We start from the raw sequence: 16,983 nt of genomic DNA, 5'->3' as shown, positions 1-16,983 counted from the left end.
AAGGGAAATAGTATGAAAAAGCAAATTGTGAGGTACAGAATATAACAGCAAAGCAAAGAGATGGCCCTAGACCACCAGAAATGAGGATTTCTGTTTACTGGAAGAGTGAAGGGGGAAAAGTCTAGAAAAAAACTGTTAATAATACAAATAAGGGTGGTCCATATACAATCTTTAGGGTATACAAGTAAATGTCCTAAAGGTTCTTACAACCTAATCACACAAATTTTAATTACTAAACTGTCTAAAGTATGTCAACTTTATGGTTATAATACTCCTTTCCTATGCTTTTCCTCTTTCCTCTTCGACCAGGATAGTAATGCACACCTCCATGGCTGTGTCCTTCTCCACACACACACAAAACACAATCACAGTCACATGGTGGGAGGCGGGGTCTTAGGAAATCTGTGTGCTCCATCAAGTATGCATTTACAAGGCCTTAACAATTAACAAAGCCTCTTCACCTTTCCCCCACTGCATTCCTATTTAATAAACTTAAGCTATTTTCAAATGTCTAATTTATGTCTCAAAATAGAAAGCTCTTGGATATCCATTTTGCCTCCCTTCATAAATCTAATACTGTATTTTTGTTCTTTGACTCCCAAAATGCCTACATTCTTTAAAATATCGATGCACAATGTTGTCTGAACTTTAGCACACATACAATTCTACCATTTCTTAAATTTGAAATAAAATTCTCAAGGAACACTCTGAGTTGTGCTTAATTATTAGGAAAGGTAGAACAATATGATGAAAAGCAAGTATGTTTAGCATGTTATCTTCATCTTATCCCTCTTTAGAAAACGATGGTCTTTGCAAAAGAAAAGCATAAAAAATATTTTTTGAGCTTTTATTTTGAGAAGACTTAAAAGTTCATATCCATGGTTGTAATTTGTTTCTCTTGGATCTAAACATACACCCACCCATTGGCTTCAGAAAAGTGCTTGGACAGAAACCCGAGACACTGATACTTCCTGGAATTTCAATTGAAATTTTAAAAAAGGAAAGAAAAAAAAAAAAAAAAAAGAAATATCCTCTCCATGAAGAGATAACCAGCAGCAAATAATGCAAATGCTCTTTTAAATTAATACCAATCTATAAAAACCTATTCCTACACAAAAAATACATTCATTCATTCAACACATAGTTCCAGAACAACTATTAAGGTGATTCCTCTCACACACTTGATACACAATAAGATTCCACTAAATATTGAGCAAAATGGTTCACTAAGAAAAATTTATTTACTCCCAATTTTGCAAGGCCATTTGTAGTCACCAAAATGTCTCCCTTCTCTTTGCTACTGATTGGCTGTCTCTCCATGGAAACAATCAGATTCTTAGGAGCAAAGACTGCAATCTTACACTCATATCCCCACAGCTTACCACAGTACTTGGCATCTAGTAAGGTAGCCAAAGAAACATTTGATGATGAATGAGTAATTGGATTGTATTCATTTTGTACGCAGCTACAAGCAAAATCCCAGTAACATACTGAAAGAGACTCAGTACAGGTATCACCCTAGATCCTTTCCTAGCTCTTCATCCAAGCTCACTCAGTGGTCCTCTCTCTGTATGTAAGGCTGAAACAATATTTTTGGATTTTTAGTATCAGTTGGTCTTACTATGAACTTATCAGCAGCTCAGGCTTATTCATCTTTGAATCCCTAGCCCGGAACACAGTAAGAGTGGGCTCTAACTTGTCTCCTAATGTAGTGCAACAAATTCCAAAGATACCTGCTAAAATCATATTCCCAAGCTTCAGACTGTTTTTCTGTAGTAAACACAACGTATCGCAATTAAGTTAAATATTTTATCCTAGTTCCCTGTATAATAAATAGTACACAAAAGGGAAAATTCATAGCACTAGGTTTTACTATACAGAAAAACAAAATGAGGCTTCCTTGGACAGGCTCCTTTAACGAACAGTAAAAATCACCAGAACAGATACCAAGGGTAAACAAGTATTCTACTTAAAACCTGGCATGTATTACTTCTAAAATACAGATATCTGTAATTAGGCCTCTTTCTTTAATAATAATAATAATTTGTAAAGGCTTCCTGTGGTTTTGCAGAAAGAACGAAGACTAGACTCCTCAGTATGAGCTACTAGGTTTAGCACTTGCTGGCTCCAATCCAGATCTTCAGCTTGTCTTCTGCCTCCCCTCCCCTGATCTCCAGCCATACCAGCCTCCTCAACACAAAATAAATTTTCATGCTTCCGTGTCCTCATTAATGCTGACTCTCCTCTGTCTAGACTGTCCACTTCCCGTGTCTCTCCTTGGAAGAAGAAAAAAAAAAAAAATCCAACCCAAGTTTCCAGGTATGAGATTAAAAACAAGCAGTATGTGATCAAACCTAACAATAGCTCTTCTACTGATTTTTAAGCCACAGGATACACAGAATAAAACGTGGGGTCAGGAGGAGCCCAATCAAGTTATTTGGCAGTTTATGATGTGCATGCACACACATGCTCATCAACCACAAGGCCATGGAAGAGAAATCCAGTAGATGGTAAACCAACCCAGTGGGGAGCCTCTACCACTCCGACAATACCTACCAACAGAGTAACCAGGATACCAAGACCAGTGAAGTCAGACTAAAATGGGCTAAGAGTAATGCGGTCCCTCCTCTGAGGCAGCCCTGACATATACATGGTAGCTCACCAAGGCAGGCCTCCCAATGGACAGAACCAGGGGCAGTAAGATCTGATCAGGAATCACACTTTGAAGACAAATCATGCCTAGAGCAGTCACTGCTATAACTTATCTAATCATCTACCCCCATGCTCCACACAATTGATGACCTATGGAATGGAATTTACAGCTATTCAGTGGGAAAGGACAGGGCAAGCATGGTCCTGAGGGAAAACTGAACAATAAGACTGACCACTGACATAGAGGCTGAATGGAAATGGAACCAGAGGCAGGAACATCACCAGTAGACTGTGTTCTGAGACAGACATTGCCTATAGGTGCAGTAGGTCAACAGGACTTTAGAGAGTCTGGCCTTGGGGAGGGAAGGACCTTTGTGATTGTACCTATAAAAGCTACAGTGGAAGTTTATATATTGGATTTAGAGGTATAGAAAGGTGTGTATACATACATACAGATCAGACAAGAGGGAGAGACGTAGTACACATAACCACTCAGCATCCACACTCAAATTCCCCTTTGTCACCATCTCCCTGACCTTTTCTTCCCACCAGAGTCAACCCCAGTCTAAGGATTTTAACTAGTTCTATTCTATTCCAGAACCCAACCTGGTTCAGCCATAATTTGCCTGTAAACTACCCTCTTCCTCCATTGCTTGGTCTCCTCTCAGTACTTCCATGTTCCCATACTAGAACATCAGAATTCAGTAAATGCTCAATGAACCAACAAAACAGCACAGTTATAACAAGAAATTTTGTTTTTGCTGTATTCTGTATAAATCAAAAGTAAATATTCTTCCCTGTTGAACCCTAGAGTAATGAGAACGGGGGAGGAGAAGAGTTTTTCTCTTCTGGTGAAGAATGGGTCCGAGTATCCACCAATCCCCTGGGGAGAGTTTCCTTCTACTTTCACCCCTAAACTCTACAGGAATATCCATATTAAGAAAGAGTTTGTTTCCGCCACTGCGTTTATTGTAACAGGATCTGTCCTGTACCAGTTGTATATTTACCTTTAAAAAGAAGACAGATGGAATGGCATGACACAGGGCTTGGTATCATTTTATAAAACAAGTCCAGCTGATGGCTAGACATATACAAACACTGTAATCCCTGTGTACCTCTGGCCGAGATGCCAGGAGCTGGGCACAGCAGAATCGGCTCTTGTTGAAAATCAGTGAGCCAGCTGTCCAGGAGGAGCCACGGCTTATGGGATCAGATCTTTACTTGTTTCAAAGGCTTCTTAACGGTTCTAATAGAGACTTGTTATGTTTTTATAACCCTGGAAAACATCCAAAATGATCAGCCTACCCCTTTTTGACACATGTATCTTCAGGCAATAAACGTACACGCTTTCTACTAATGGAGAACTTCCAAGTGTGTCCATATAAATGAACTGGGTGTCCTATGGATTCACCATTCCAAAATTAAGTACTACCAGCTTAAGAATTTACAGAGACACATTTGCCATATTTTCCCAAGGGAAAATAAGCGGGTTTAAAGGATAATGCTGTTGTTTTAACCCATGTGTACATATTCACAGATTAAAGACAAGAAATGCTCAGTCCAAACGATAACAGTGGTTGTTCCTAAATGTGGACAATGAGAAATTTTCTGCCTTATTTGTATTTCCTTATATTACTGAGTTTCTTCACTAACTAGGTTACTACGATTAAGAAAAAATTTCAGTCGTTAAGTGTCTGCCTTCGGCTCAGGTCATGATCCCAGGGTCCTGGGATAGAGCTCCTAATGGGGCTGCTTGCTTAGCGGGAAGCCTGCTTCTCCCTCTCCCACTCCCCTTGCTTGTTTCCTCTCTCTGTCAAATAAATAAATAAAATCTTAAAAAAATTTTTTAATAGATTAAGGTCCATTAAAACAAAAAACACGAGTTTTCTCTCTTTAGTTCTGTATTCCTGCTTTAGCAGCTTTAAAGGCAGCACAAAACAGGATAAGCAAATCTCAGTAAAGTTATGATAAACTGGTACCATGCCATGTGGTATAGATTTACCTAAAACACAGAGGTACATTCATACTATCCCTCTTTGAGTTTGGCACTATGTACAAGAAATTACTGGACTCTAAGAAGCACACACTTTCAGACACTATTACATCAGAGGCCTTTTTTTAAAGTTAGATTTTAACTGGATTTAAAAGAATGAAAGGAATTTCCTGGATTTTATCACAGCAATTTCCCAACAGATTTTGCCCCCACTTCTTAATACAAGGATTAAAGCCACTTAGCAAATTAAGCTCGTTCTTGCCACTTAAAATGCTATTAAGAACGTAGAAATTAAGAGATCTTTGAGAAGAAATACACATCAACAAAAGGCTTAGAGCTCCAGCTCAGAATTAGTTGTTTGAACAGTTTCCTATAAAGTCAGTCAAAAAGCATCAAATATCTGAGGTCCTGAGTGCAGGAGGGATCAACTTTCGACCACACAACGCCATGGAGAGCCAGGGAACACATACCTACATTCGGTCAAGAGAGCTTTGCTTTGTTTTGTTATCATATGACAAGTATCATTGTCAAGTTTTCACTACAACTTCATTAAAATACCAAGCCATACACACGCATAATTTAACACAGCACAAGGAGGACAGGGACATATTTTTCAGAACTGCAAAATGGCATCTGCAGAATGTCTCAAAGGAATGACAAAGGCACTTCTTTGGCGCCAACAAAGAGAACAATGTTTCCACTGGGACACTACAGGACTATTGCATTTGGGGGGGGGGGGGGAGTTGCGGTTGTGGGGAAGGGAGGCAATAAACATTAACACAAAACAGAACTGAACCAGTAGAATGCCAGTCTGTAGGGAAGAATTAAAAGAAAGTATTGAGGATACAAGTTTCACTCATAGCACACAAAACTAAGAGTACTATTTTTAAAAATATTAAATTTGAAAAGAAAAATTACAACTCCAAAACTGAGAACATAAAACTACCTATCAGACCAACCAAGTCAACTAATATTTTTAGATTCATAAACACTGTGCTTCTAGAACTCATATTGCAAAAGGTAGCTTATAAACAAGCTACGGCAGAATTATGCTGAACATTCTACACAGATCATTTCATTTCTTGTGACCACCCAGAAATATAGTATCAATGTCTCCATTTTACAGATAAGGGAAGTGACTCAGTATCACACAGATCTAATCAATTCCAACTCTCTCCCTTATTAGCTAGGACTTTGACTTTCTTCCCAAGACACTTTTACTTTGTTTCAGGACTATCGACATCAAAAAATATTATAAGGATTAAAGACAAACTACTGTCCAAGAACTTTCCTGGCACATTACAATGGATATTATAATAGATATTACAATATTACATGTTATAATATTACCTGTTATAGCATCACATGTTACAGTATTACATATTACAATGGATATTACATGTTACAACGGAACTAGAAGCTTAATAAACTGGGGGTGAGGGATATTGGGATATACCCACTTTTAATCAACCAAGTAACATTTTCAAAACATTACTAAGTGAAGGGTTTAAGAAACATCTTCAGAGAGGGAAAAAAAAAACCCAGAATGCCACGGACCACGATTAATTACAAAAAGTGAATATCTGAATATACTAGATGAAGAAAGATCATAATCAAGAACTTACACTGATTGTTTCTCTTTTACTTGAAGTGTATGTACTTTATCTGCAGTAGACAGTATCCTAGACAACAATTTGAGGACTTTTATATTTTGGAAAAAACAGTTTTAATGATAAACAACAGACTCTGATTAAATTAAGTAGAACCAGTAAATATGTCACCAACAGGAACATTCTTCTCATAATGATTTCTTTCTCATCAATTGTTAGCCCCTACTTTGAATCTCTTCCCAACTAATCTTCCTCAACTCCGGTTCTGATCACACCATTCATCTGTTTTGACAACCTCAGTACCCGCAGAAAGAAAACGTGAATTCTTCCACGTGAAATACAGAGTTCTCCAGGCTCTGACTGGACCCTCCTTTACAACTTCTCTGCTCAGGTCTGTCCACGAAGAATTCTATTGTTACGAAAATCTACTCCAATCTGCAGGCTCACTCCGCCTGCCCCTTCTCAAAAGGCAGCCGGCTAAAGCACGCCCATCATCTCCCCTGCCAGGGGGCCAGTGCAGCTCCCATGCTAGGACCTTCCCAAAGACCTCCCACCACTCCCAGTTCAATGCCACCCTACCCTCCCCCTCTTCTCTCAACACTTTTCCACAGGCCAGGCCCTATGCCCACATCTCACCTACTAAATACGTCTGTTACTCCTCTCTGTACCCTTTAGAGCAAAAAAAAACATACCCCATGCACAAAGTTATGCTTCATATGTTTGTGTAGAAAGAAATGAAATTGTAAGAAAACACCTTTAAGAAACTTAAGTACCTATTTTTTTCAAACAATTCCAGGCATCATAAGCTTGTTTTTCTACTATCCAACATAATCACCTTAACGATTCAATAAAGAAGGCCTAATATTAATCAGCACTCTACTGGAATATTATTTTGGTACATTTATAAGGCGAAATCTCAGACTATCTTTTAAGATTCATATTAGTAATGTGTGAGGAGTGTGGGATTTACTACCCTTCAGTCTGCATGACTGGTTCTCATGGATTAAGACTGACCTAAAGGGCCATTATCTTCAAAAAAGTATTAAATTCTAAGAAAAACAAGAAAAAAGAAAAGTGGTTCCAAAGTAAGTCCTAGACAATGTTTTGGGATACACAGTCCTCCTGAACCACATAATTTCAGATACGGGAGGGACCTAAAAGCATTTAGCCAACCCTTCACATCACAGATACTAGAGAATCTAAGAAACTTTAAGCAAGCCAAGTGATCAAGAGATCTTTCTAGAATGTCCTGAGCAGGGACAGAAACCTAATCTCTCAGCAAAGGATATCTGCTGTGTATTTCTCATTTGCATTAATCTGTTAAATCAACCAGGTGATGAGCTCACACTTCTGAATGAATTTGCCCCTCAGCACTTTCTAAAATGCTTACTTTTCCCAAACACACTTTCCTCTTGTATCTTCTCTCAATGCACCCCACCCTGCTGAGCTTCCAATTCCCTACAGGTGTAAAAACAGTATGAAACTGTTGAATAGCAGTGAAAACACCACAACCATGGGCATTACTATAATCGCTCCTCCGTGCATAGTGTTTATCTGATGAAAGCACTGAGGACCTTCCTTTCACCGCTCCGGTGGGTACAGAAATCACAGCAGAAAGCTGGAGAAGGAATGGCTGGAAAAGAGAAGGGGCACCTGTCCAGAAAAGCAGCAGCGATGGTGATCAGAACTGAGATCTCAGACATGAAATTCACTTCTGAATGCATCTAGAACATACACACACAACTGGGTAACGGTCACACAGAACTTTGAGTATATAGCTATATAACTACAACGGAAGCTTTTCTTCCAGGAAACCCGGCCAACCCAAATACCTACCACACACCCAAATCTGGACCAGATCTGTGCAGGCTCCTCCCTGGTCATCACTCTCTACTTACTTCTGCTGCATGACAGCACCCTTGGCAGACAGAATTCACTGTTACGCATTCCATTCTAGGAGAAGAGCACTGTATCTAATATAAATACCACTACCCTCATGCAGTCAAAACAGAGCATCCAAAGAAAAACACCAACTCACGTTTACCGGTATGCTTTCACTGGGTAATCACAGAGCTCTTCAGAACTCACACCTGCAGCCCAGGTCTGCAATCAGTGCTAGGACCTTGCTCACTGGCACCACAATCCAAGGACACCTGGATTAGGATAAACGCCTTAAGTCACAGTGCTGACACAATTCAGTTCCTAACGCTTATGTCAGAGGGGGGCCCTGCCCGGGGCAGGCAATAACACGAGGGATACTAGAACCCCACAGTAAACATAAGTATCTTTATGAAGTAGAATTCCTTTCCCAATCATAAAATTCCCAAGTTAATTTACTCCTTTTGCAGAACCAAAGAGGTGGAAAATAATTCCAAAAGGCCTAGAGGGTATGGAGAACCATCATTACTTACATATAACAAATTAAAAAAGAACTCCAAGAGAAATAAATAAGCTCACACTCCAGCCACACGTGAAACCGCGCAAGCACACTGCAACTACGCATTTAAGGAAAAAGAGCAGACATGGGCGCATGCGCACATGCGTCACACATGGACTCCTTGGTCCACAAAGTGGTGCGGCTGCTTTCCCATGTAGCTCCTAAAGTTGGTCTCCTTTTGCATCACATCTTCTGTGTCCTGACACTTTTCTACAGTGAACAAGTCAGGAGACAAGCAAGCCACTGATCAAAAAGGAGATTCTTTATGTTATACTAAATTAAACTCTTTGGTCCAACAGTAGAAAATAAATTAAGTACAGTATAAGAAATGCAGAGCACCGTCAGGAAAAAGTTTTTTTTTTTTTTTTTTTTTTTTTTTAAATTCTGTGTCTTCTTCCCTTAGCGGCTCAGGCTCTGTCCATCCTATTTCTCCAGCACTTAAGCTGTCATCTCTAGTCGAGTTCCCCACCCAACCCAATCACTTGAAAAACTTCTGGAAAAGCACCAAGAATATAATAAACTTTGCCAAATGACATTCAGATTCTGTCCCCACCCAAATATTTGGCTATTTATCCTTATTTCTCGATCTCTTTCCATTCTTTCTCCTGCCCTTGTGCCCCCACCTACAAATACATCCTAGTAATTACTTCCTTTCTTCCCCACTCCCTATTCCTCAGATTTTCTACACTCAATTTCTTCATTCCCTTCATTCTGTCTTCAACTCTTCTTCCCTCAAGATGCAGAAAGCCAAGATGTATGAAATTATTAAGTCTTCGTGATGCAGAATTTAATGTGCTGGAGACTTCCTGTGAAGGAATTTGTCCAAGACAAACAAAAACAGAGGATTCTCCATCACCTATTTTTTTAGAAATCCCTCCCAGCTCACTGAAGCAGCTTCAGCTGTTCTGGTTTGTTCTCTACTGACCAGGGTCAAACAGAGGTGCGGGTGAGTCAGAGACCGCATGCTCCAGTATACTGTCCGAATCCGTAACTGCCTGATCATCTGTTGACCCAAACAGGTATGCAAATCATGCTATACTTGTTTCTTCTGCAGAGACAGTCCTGCGATCTACAGTGCCAGCATGACTAACAGCTCACAGAGGTGAAAGAGAAGGCCATGTGCCCTAAGTTGCCCTAAAAGCGCTCAGCACCTTTTTAACAAGTCAGAGTAATAACCGTGCAAACCTAGGAGGTGCTCCACTAGAGCTGTGAAGACACAGCGAAAGGAGGGGAAAGAGAGAAGCAGGAAGGAAGGAAACGACAGGACAACCTCCCCATTCCTGAGGAGCTGAAAGACTAGACACTAACACACACAACCCCAGGGAAAGTTACCATTCATCAAATACTCAAAATGTCAAGCCAACAGAAAAAAAGCCGTAAGATGGAGTGAGCAATTGCCAAAAGAATGATGCCGCTAAGAATTCCTATGGGAATTTAGCAGAAGAAAACAAATCTATTCCAGAGTTGAAGAAATTTGGCATAGGAAATAATGAGCACTTTGGCAAAACCACTAAAAAGTTTTAAAAGACTCATTGGTTTAAACATGAAGGAAAAGTAAAGTTTAAATCTATGGATGTTTATTCTAAATGTAAAGCCTGCATTTTTAACCTCCACTCCTCTCAGGTTCACCTCAAATAACCCTAAAATAGCAGCAACTCAGGCATATCGTAATGGTTTTTGAACTTCCAAAGTAGCTGGAGCAAATTAGCTACACAGGCGTGTTGGGGTTTCAAGGTTTTACTTTTTTCATACTCAGAGTTAAAGTTAGATGAATTTAATGCCCTAGGGCAACAATCTCTCATGAATCCTAGAGGATAATACCTCACAAATTCTCCCCAGTAAATAAACTGAAATAGGCAGCACGGTACAGTGAGAAGTAAATGGGAATAGGTGGAACCAGTTCCCATTCCAGTTCTGAGAGAAACAACTTTGAGCAAGTCCTTTAACCTCATTTTTCTGAATTTCCTCATCTAGAAAATAGAGGAAAGATGAATTCTCTCTTGAAGTGCCTTACATTCCAAAATTCTACATTTTTAAAAAATACTCGGCGTGGTAAACTGCACACAAAATGAAGTTGTCGAAAATGGACAAATCCAAACATACAGTATGAGCTCTGAAGTCTTTATTCTACACGCTAGGAGTAGGGCACAAGGGCAAACACAGAATACTAATAGTGATTACGTCTGAAAGTGAGAGTCAAGCTTTCATTATTTATGATTCCGTATTCTACAGTTTATTCAACAAGCATGTAAGTTTATCATTAAAAACATCCAACCCTTTGAATCCAAGCTTAACATTTGGCATCAGAGCTCTTCCACCTCTATGAAATATGCCAGTGAAATCAGAGTTCTCTTAGAAACACAAAGTCCAGTCTCAACTAGGGGGGCAACAGATGGGTGTAAACGCTCAACTTTGTTCTTCCACAGCTATTTTTCTCATCAGTCTGAATCCCCTCCTCTGTCCCCACCCTTCCCCTTAAAAATCTCTTGAGAGTGATTGAACGCAAGTAACCTAAAACTGGAATTTCTGAGACTCTTTTCTTCTCAAAAAGCACTGTATTTTCATCTTGCTACCTCTAGACACACTGAATTGAATTTCATACTTACTTTCCCAACAAAACCTCACACTGCCCTTAAGTTTTCTTTGTAAACAGGGAGGTGCGGGGCAGGGCAGGCTACGAAGGAAAAAAGAAGGATGTGGCACCTGTGGGGTGACGTCATCACCAACCATGGCTCTGAATGGTCTCTACCAAACAAGCCCACCTCACACTATTTAACAAAAACACAGACCTTCCCAGCCCAAGAAAACCCTCACTCACAGTTGACTGCTCTGCTTAGGAAGCCCTATACTTGCAACTCTACAGCTTTAAAGATTTTGTGGAGCACGGCATCAAATACTGTCTGGACCCATCTTTGGAACGCTAAACTTAGCTGCTCTAAATCGCATTTAGTATCTGGCAGGCCTGAAAAGGACTAACTCTGCACTCCTATCCATAGGCAAGACATAGGGACTCCTGACACAGACAGGCCTGATTGGAAAAAAAGAACCACACATACAATGAAGTGATGACTTGGTTGTGAAAAGTGTGGGCACACTGGGGAATGAGGCCAGGTGTCAGAAGTGAAATCTCAGGGCACCTCGCTGGCTCAGTCAGTGGAGCACATGACTTGATCTCAGGGTTGGGAGTTTGAGCCCCACTTTGGGTAAGAGGACTTAAAAGTAAAATCTTAAAAAAAAAAAAAAAAAAAGTAAAATCAAGGTGAGCCTCAATCCACATTCTGTAAAATGGGACTAAGAAAAAATAATGCATGATTATTCATACAGATAAAAATAAAATACTGTCAGTAGAATGATGGTTTTTAACATAAACACTAAGTTAACATTAGCTATTATTGTCTTGCCCCACAATAACAGTCATTGAAGGGAATACTGACTCAAGTTTACTTCAGATCTAATTAACTGGGGCGCCTGGGTGGCTCAGTTGTTAAGTGTCTGCCTTCAGCTCAGCTTATGATTCCGGGGTCCTGGGATGGGGTCCTGGGATGGAGCCTCAGCATCTGGCTCCCTGCTCAGCGGGAAGCCTGCATCTCCCTCTCCCACTCCCCCTGATAGTGTTCCTTCTCTTGCTGTGTCTTTCTCTGCCAAATAAATAAATAAAACCTTTTTTAAAAAATCTGATTAATCAAGAAAGTACTTGAAAATTAAATGGCAAGTTTTAACACTTTTAAGGAAAATACACAAGTTTTAACTACAACACATTTGCTCTCCCGGAAAAATGGGTGGGAGGTGACCCTTTCTGCCACTCTCCATTCATAGAAAACACCCAGGAAGAAGCCCTCCCCTGCCACTCCTCCAGTGAAGAGCCCACCCAGATATGGGGTACCTGACACGAATTGGGGTAAGAGCTTGGGACAACAGGGGGTGAAGTGTTATAGGAACCTGGACCTTTGCCCAATCTCCTTACTTCCCAACCCACCACAGCTTGGTCATCTTTCCCTCCCTTTTTAAGAGTCACAGAATGTAGCCTCCTGCATCCTTCCCACTGCCAACTCCTGACCAAGATGATTCAATATAAAGGGAAACTAGACTCCCCACCTCCCAGGTTCAGTCTAGAAAGCAACACAGGTCTTGCAACTTACTACCACAATTTTACTACCCCTAACAATGGGGAGGTGGCCGAGGAAAGTTTAAATGTGAGTGTCTGTTTTCACTTACATTCTGAGGCCAAAGCCAGAATCAGACTTGAATGCTAATGCTAGTATTTCTTCATTTTTAAAAAATCATGAGCACAGCAGAAGATGCTAGAGCTTATATCTTGCAAAATCCTAAGACTGCATCTACTTGATTTTTTACAGAGCTGATGCCCTCCTAATCCTCTAAAAATTAATTTTCAGCTATTGCTGACTACGTGTTCTACAGTTAACCCATCACTGTGAAAAATCGCAGAAACCTCTGTCTCTGACCCACAGCATACCAAAAGTCTCCTCTCCTCACTACCTAGCTTTTAAAAGATCTTAGCAATGACCCAGACTCTGGTACTTCCCTAACATGACAGTGAAGCTGCAGAGACCCAGTGCTGAGCCAGAGCTCACTCAATACCTGAGCCACATTTTTCTTCCTTACCTTACAGTGTTTCAAGTTACTAGGGAAGAGGGGAGCTTAATCCCCAATCTTCACATGCATAATGCATTCAAAATCGAAATCATTTTTATTACCATACTCCTAGTCCTTTTTATAAGGCAGTGTGCAAACATGCAAAACTCCCAATGATCTCGCCCTCCTCACCATTTTAGTTACCCATTCCCATGGTCTTACCCCAAACACTGGCTTTCAAACTTTCCCACATGTGACCGAGAGTAAAATATTTCCTTCCCTCCAACCCAGTTTGCAAATATAATGTAAACACACCCAGTTTTAATGGAAACAAAGTTTTCAAATGACTGTGTGTGATCCACTCTGATCCAGGCCGACGCCTAAACTCAGGCAGATTGGGCTAAACCCAACCCCCACCCGTGGGTTCAGTGAGCCTTCTACCAGCGATTTCCTCAGCCAGAAAAAAGGGCACCTCTTTCCTCCCACTGCCGCTCTTCTCTGCTCTCCCCACTTTGTGCAGGGGCAGGATCACGGCCCACGGAAGCATGATTATTGCTAATTGAAAACTTTTCCCAAAGAGGGAACATTCTTCTAATTCATATGAAAACTCTACATAAGTAAGACCCCGACTCCTATGTTGTTAATTCTTTTTCATATTCTAAATGCCAGTCCTAGCCTTTTTTTTTGCCCTTTGCATTTGTGTTGTTAGTCACCATACAGTACATGTTTTTGATGTAGTGTTCCATGTTTTATTGTTTGTGTGTAATACCCAGTACTAATTGCAATACATCCCCTTCTTTTTTTTTTTTTAAAGATTTATTTTTTTGACAGAGATTACAAGTAGGCAGAGAGGCAGGCAGAGAGAGAGAGAGGAGGAAGCAGGCTCCCAGCCAAGCAGAGAGCCCGATGCGGGGCTCGATCCCAGGACCCTGGGATCATGACCTGAGCCGAAGGCAGAGGCTTTAACCCGCTGAGCCACCCAGGTGCCCCAATACATCCCCTTCTTAATACCCACCACCAAACCAACCCATCCACCATGCCCCTCCTCTCTGAAACCTTCAGTCTCTTTCCCAGAGTCCATAGTCTCTCATGGTTCATCTCTCCCAACCCCACTGACTTCTGCCTTTATTTTTCCCTTCTTTCTTCTAACATCTTCCATGCTATTCCTCATGTTCCACATATGAGTGAAACCATATTGTCTTTCTCTGCTTGACTTATTTCACTCAGCATAATCTCCTCCAGTTCCAGTCATGTCAATGTGAATGGTAGGTATTCATCCTTTCTGATGGCTGAGTAATATTCCATTGTACATATGGACCACATCTTCTTTATCCATTCATCTGTTGAAGAGCATCTCGGCTCTTTCCACAGTTTGGCAACTGTGGACATTGCTGCTATGAACATTGGGGTGTATGTGCCCCTTCTTTTCACTACATCTGTATCTTTGGAGTAAACACCCAGTAGTGCAATTGCTGGGTCACAGGGTAGCTTTATTTTTAACTTTTTGAGGAACCTCCATACTGTTTTCCAAAGTGGTTACACCAGCCTACATTCCCACCAACAGCGTAAGAGGCTTCCCCCTTTTCCACAGCCTCTCCAACACTTGTTTCCTGTCTTATTGATTTTTGCCATTCTAACTGGTGTAAGGTGGTATCTCAATGTGGTTTTTTTTTTTTTGAGGTTTTTTTTTCCATTTTATTTTTTCAGCGTAACAGTATTCATTCTTTTTGCACAACACCCAGTGCTCCATGCAAAACGTGCCCTCCCCATTACCCACCACCTGTTCCCCCAACCTCCCACCCCTGACCCTTCAAAACCCTCAGGTTGTTTTTCAGAGTCCATAGTCTCTTATGGTTCGCCTCCCCTTCCAAATTTTTTTTTTTAATAAACATATAATGTATTTTTATCCCCAGGGGTACAGGTCTGTGAATCGCCAGGTTTACACACTTCACAGCACTCACGATAGCACTTACCCTCCCCAGTGTCCATAGCCCCCTCCCCCTCTCCCAATCCCACCTCTAATATTGTGAAAATGTCTATGCTACCTAAAGCAATCTACACATTTAATGCAATCCCTATCAAAATACCATCCATTTTTTTCAAAGAAATGGAACAAATAATCCTCAAATTTATATGGAACCAGAAAAGACCTCGAATAGCCAAAGGAATATTGAAAAAGAAAGCCAAAGTGGGTGGCATCACAATTCCGGACTTCAAGCTCTATTACAAAGCTGTCATCATCAAGACAGCATGGTACTGGCACAAAAACAGACACATAGATCAGTGGAACAGAATAGAGAGCCCAGAAATCGACCCTCAACTCTATGGTCAACTAATCTTCGACAAAGCAGGAAAGAATGTCCAATGGAAAAAAGACAGCCTCTTCAATAAATGGTGCTGGGAAAATTGGACAGCCACATGCAGAAAAATGAAATTGGACCACTTCCTTACACCACACACGAAAATAGACTCAAAATGGATGAAGGACCTCAATGTGAGAAAGGAATCCATCAAAATCCTTGAGGAGAATGCAGGCAGCAACCTCTTCGACCTCAGCCGTAGCAACATCTTCCTAGGACAACGGCAAAGGCAAGGGAAGCAAGGGCAAAAATGAACTATTGGGATTTCATCAAGATCAAAAGCTTTTGCACAGCAAAGGAAACAGTTAACAAAACCAAAAGACAACTGACAGAATGGGAGAAGATATTTGCAAACGACATATCAGATAAAGGGCTAGTATCCAAAATCTATAAGGAACTTATCAAATTCAACACCCAAAGAACAAACAATCCAATCAAGAAATGGGCAGAGGACATGAACAGACATTTCTGCAAAGAAGACATCCAGATGGCCAACAGACACATGAAAAAGTGCTCCACGTCACTCGGCATCAGGGAAATACAAATCAAAACCACAATGAGATATCACCTCACACCAGTCAGAATGGCTAAAATTAACAAGTCAGGAAATGACAGATGCTGGAGAGGATGTGGAGAAAGGGGAACCCTCCTCCACTGTTGGTGGGAATGCAAGCTGGTGCAACCACTCTGGAAAACAGCATGGAGGTTCCTCAAAATGTTGAAAATAGAACTACCCTATGACCCAGCAATTGCACTACTGGGTATTTACCCTAAAGATACAGATGTAGTGATCGGAAGGGGCACGTGTACCCGAATGTTTATAGCAGCAATGTCTACAATAGCCAAACTATGGAAAGAACCTAGATGTCCATCAACAGATGAATGGATAAAGAAGATGTGGTATATATACACAATGGAATACTATGCAGCCATCAAAAGAAATGAAATCTTGCCATTTGTGACGACGTGGATGGAACTAGAGTGTATCATGCTTAGTGAAATAAGTCATTCGGAGAAAGACAACTATCATATGATCTCCCTGATATGAGGACATGGAGAAGCAACATGGGGGGTTAGGGGGATAGGAGAAGAATAAATGAAACAAGATGGGATTGGGAGGGAGACAAACCATAAATGACTCTTAATCTCTCAATGTGGTTTTGATTTGAATTTCCCTGATAGCTAATGATAAACATTTTTTCATGTGTCAGCCAGCCATTTGTCTTCTTTTGAGAAGTGAGTGTCCATGTCTCCTGCCCATTTTTTGACTTATTTGTTTTTTGGGTGCTGAGTTTGAGAAATTCTTTATAGATCTTGGATACCAGCCCTTTATCTGTA

The 16,983-nt window shown here is 40.7% G+C and overlaps 1 protein-coding gene across 19 annotated transcripts in view; it reads right to left on the bottom strand.

The window, feature by feature from the left end:
* Nucleotides 1-16,983, bottom strand: part of EPB41L2 (erythrocyte membrane protein band 4.1 like 2) — a 218,962-nt gene that overhangs the window by 148,548 nt on the left and 53,431 nt on the right. For 2 of the 19 annotated variants that reach the window (XM_046004662.1, XM_046004665.1), the window contains exon 2: nt 8,294-8,408. The exons of 16 other annotated variants lie outside the window; for them this stretch is intronic. The gene's annotated coding sequence lies outside the window, so the exon portion shown is untranslated. The remainder of the gene's footprint in view (nt 1-8,293; nt 8,409-16,983) is intronic. One more of the 19 variants, XM_046004664.1, reaches the window with a different exon arrangement.

The sequence above is a fragment of the Meles meles genome, chromosome 5, assembly GCF_922984935.1.
Source record: "Meles meles chromosome 5, mMelMel3.1 paternal haplotype, whole genome shotgun sequence".
NCBI lineage: Eukaryota > Metazoa > Chordata > Mammalia > Carnivora > Mustelidae > Meles > Meles meles.
This window is presented reverse-complemented; position numbering and strand designations above follow the sequence as displayed.